The 3937-nt window shown below is 46.1% G+C and overlaps 1 pseudogene across 1 annotated transcript; it reads right to left on the bottom strand.

Annotated features, from left to right (window-relative positions):
* Positions 1-797: 797 nt before the first annotated feature.
* Positions 798-1261, bottom strand: LOC308421919 (UPF0235 protein C15orf40 homolog; annotated as a pseudogene). Its single transcript has 2 exons — positions 1232-1261; positions 798-1128 (listed from the first exon to the last, which is right to left on the bottom strand). The product of its transcript is annotated as a UPF0235 protein C15orf40 homolog (transcript).
* Between the last annotated feature and the right edge of the window lie 2676 nt (positions 1262-3937).

The raw sequence follows: 3937 nt of genomic DNA, 5'->3' as shown, positions 1-3937 counted from the left end.
CTCCAGACACTTCTTTCTTCTTTTAAGATCTTTGGAGATTCCTAAGAACTTGTAGGTTTGAAAGTTTACAAGGTTCCAAAAATAACTGACATTAAGTTATATATCTTCATGATTACTTACTTTTCCACTAAATAGTCCATATAATCTTTAAAAGATATAAAGAAAACACTTTTGCATTAAAAAGCCCTTAGAATAAAAGCAGTACAAAAGGTTTTCTGGTTGTAAACAGAATTAGAGGACCCCAGAACTCCAGAACCACTGTGAAGCTATGAGGCTAAGGACACTTCACACGGAGCCCAGAGAGCCGGTTTCCTGTCGGCTTCCATGCTCTGATGTTCAACTCGTCTCCCAACGCCCGAGATCAGAAGCTCCATCACGGACAACAGCTGTTTCGTTGTGATCCCATGTAGAGTAATCTAGTTCAGGCTGTTTGCACTCGGGGATTTTAAAGGTTTAAAGGTACACTGTGTATGTGTACCTGGAACATACATATATGAACTACAGGTCTGCAAGTGACCTGAGAGTCCAGAAAAGAGTGTCGGGACACCCTGAAGCTGGAGTTCGTGTGAGCCTCCAGTGTCAGCGTTGGGAGCTGAGCCTGGTCCCCTGGAAGAGCCTCAAGTGCTCTTGGCTGCTGCACTGTCTCTCCAGCTACCATACTGAGGGATTTTACGTTTTGTACTTTTATTTTAGTCTGCTCTTATCTATGTATTTATTCTCCACGCCTGGGCATGGGTGTATATTTTCCTCTGTGGTTTCCTTGTGAGAGCCCCGCAGGAAGTGCACATTTCTGGCCTTCATTTCTTTTCAGCTTCTGTTCTCGGCTTCTCCAGGACCTCCTCCGGAGTAGTGGAGGCCAAGAGCTTCACCACCTTTTCCCGAGATTTACCGCACTTATCCAGAACCACATCACTCTTCCTGAGGTCCAAGACCTTGGATAGGTACTGACAGAGCTCCGCATTTGCCTCTCCCTCAGACGGAGGTACCGCGATGACCGCACCAAAGGCCTCGGTGTTCAGATGTGTCACAGCATTCTGGTTGGAGCCAGGCTTGGCATGGATGGCTATGGTGACAAAACCTTTAGGATCAGTTGCTACAGGCCTCTGGTTCCTTGGTTTGGTTTTTACCCTGGACCCGAAGGGAGGTCTTCCGCCCTCCAGGCGCTGCTTCTGTTCCCCACCAGTGTAGCCCCGTGTCCCACTCTATCTACATCATGGGGCTTGCCACTGGCCTTTCTTGTCGCACCGACTTTCTTAGGCATTATGGAAGCACACAGGAGTCTAGCAGAGGACAAGCACAGTGACCAACGGCGAGCGGAAGCATCCAAGCCCCGAAGGCCCTTTATTATTTTATAGTCCAGCCATCATTCCCCACCTGTTCTGCCCTCATCCCATTCTTTCTCCCCCATCTCCAAGAGGATATCTTCCCTCCCACCTCACTCCCCCACTTCCGACCTCCCCATTCCTTAGAACCTCAAGTCTCTTAAGGGTTAGGATGTCACCACTTCTTACATGGGTGCTAGGGACTAAACTCAGGTCTTCATGCTTGGGTAGTGTGATGGTTTGCATAGGCTCAGCCAAGGGAATGGCACTTTCAGAAGGTGTGGCCCTACTGGAGTAGGTGTGTCTCTGTGGGTATGGGATTTAAGACCCTTATCCTAGCTACTTGGAAACCAGTATTCTGTTAGCAGCCTGCAGATGGAGATGAAGAACTCTCAGCTTCTCCTTCATCATGCCTGCCTGGATGCTGCCATGTTCCTGCCTTGATGATAATGGACTGAACCTCTGAACCTGTAAGCCAGCCCCAATTAAATGTCCTTATGAGAGTTGCCTTGGTCATGGTGTCTGTTCAGTGCAGTAAAACCCTAATGAAAACTGGTGGTAAGCCTCAATCAAATGAGCAATCACCTCAGTTGCTACAGATATGTCTTCTGCAAACCAGTAGCATCCCATGACAGAGGACTGCATAGAGGACTCTGAGTCAATATCTAATTCTGCCTGAGCCAGGAAGGCGCTGACCTGTAGCTTCCCCCTTCCATGTGCTGGAGGATCGACTCTCTAAACTCTTGCTTCAGAATGGAGCACACAGAAGTGCAATGACTTCAGCTTTCTCCACCCAGCTCCTCAAAACTCTGCATCAGGACTTTTGCTTCCCTCCTTATTTGTAACTAGTTTGCACAACCATAATCGACTAACTCCATTCTGCTATCCAAAATGGCGTAGTGAGATAATAATAGCCTGGGAACTTTGTAGACTAACAAGAGAACTCTCTGCATGTGGGTTTTAGATGATTTCGCCATCCTCAGTACAGTTCCCAGAACTGTGGGTTTAAAGACTTCAACCACATGCAAGAGAGAATAGAGTCGGGACCAAATGACAGAAAGGATCAAGCTGGTGTGTGTGTGTGTGTGTGTGTGTGTGTGTGTGTGTGATATGTATGTGTATGAATATGTGTGTCTGAAAGTATGTGTGTGTGTGTGTATGTGGGAGAGTATGTGTTTGTGTGTTTATGTGTATGCAGAGGCATGTATACATGCATATGTGTAGAAGCAGAGAACAACCTCAGAAGTCATTGTTCAGATACTGTTCATCTTGTTTCTTTGAAGCGGTGGCTCTCACTGGCCTGAACTTGCCAAGTAGACTAGGCTAAGTGGTTACCAGCCCCCCTGCAACATGCCACATGCCTTCCCAGTGCTGGCATTACAGGAACACACACTTTTATGTGTGTTTTAGGCTTGTACTTGTGACGTCATACTTGCAAGAGAAGCACTTTACCAACTAAGCAATCTCCCTAAGGTCCTATGGTTGTCTATCATGCATTCCCCACTCAAAAATGTCTAAAGTAGGGATCTGAGGGTTCAGGCTGCCTTTGAATGGCCATAAATGGCTATCTATATGCACTTGATTTCCCTGCTGGGCCAGAGAAGTGAGAAGGGACACTTAGCCGTGATTGTCAGACCCTCATCTCACTCCTCTGTGTTAGTGTAATGAGTTGTTAGTCCAGGTTCTCTATGAAAGTGTAATTCCTGCCAGTACATTTGTGTATGTGTATAGAGGGGTACATATGTGTGTGGAGGTCAGAGGACAGCTCAGTTACTATCTCTTGGGTGCCATCCACCTTGTATTGTGAGACCACATTGCTCACTGAGCCTTGAGCTTACTTTTTTGTTTCAACTAATGTCTGGCTAGGAAGCTTAGGGCACTCCTGTCTCCAAGTCCCCAGGCTTGAGAATGCAATGCTCATCCACACTCAGGTTTAAACATTCCCGTGGTTCGGAAAGTCAAACTCAGGTCCTCCTGCTCATGCAGCAAGTGCTTCACTGCTGAGCCATTCCGTGGCCCCATACAAGGGAAGTGTGCAGTTCGTGAGATACATGCTTCTTTAGAGTGTTCAAGGGGTCACATTTTCTTTTGTTTAAAAAATATTTATTTATTATTTGTGTGTGTGTGTGTGTATCTGTGTGAGGATATGCACATGTGATGGGATATGCATTTGTGTGTGGGTTTATCTGTGTACGTACGCACATACATGTGTGTATCTATGGGTGCATGCATATATGTGCATGTAATTATGTGTGTATCTATATATACATGTGTGTGCATGCCCACATGTGTTTATGTATGTGTGTACTTGGGAAGGATGTGTATGTGTGTGTGTGAGGTATGCATGCTTGTGTGTGTATGTGTGTGTGTGTATGTGTGTGTATTCCCACCAAAACAGGACATCACTCTCTGCCTATCCGTTTGAGACAAAAACCAGGGACTTGAGTTTTCTTGATGAGTTTGGAAGCAAGCAACCCCTAATAATTCTCTAATCTCCTCCACATAAGAGCTGAGGTTACAGGCATTTTCAGGACCATCTTGCTTGTTGTGTGAGTGTGGAGATCTGAAATCCAGTCCTCATAATTGTGGAACAAGTGCTCTCATCTATGGTGTCT

This window comes from Micromys minutus, assembly GCF_963924665.1.
Source record: "Micromys minutus genome assembly, chromosome: 6".
NCBI classification, from domain to species: domain Eukaryota; kingdom Metazoa; phylum Chordata; class Mammalia; order Rodentia; family Muridae; genus Micromys; species Micromys minutus.
The sequence above is the reverse complement of the archived record's forward strand: the minus strand, read 5'-3'. Positions and strand labels throughout refer to the sequence as shown.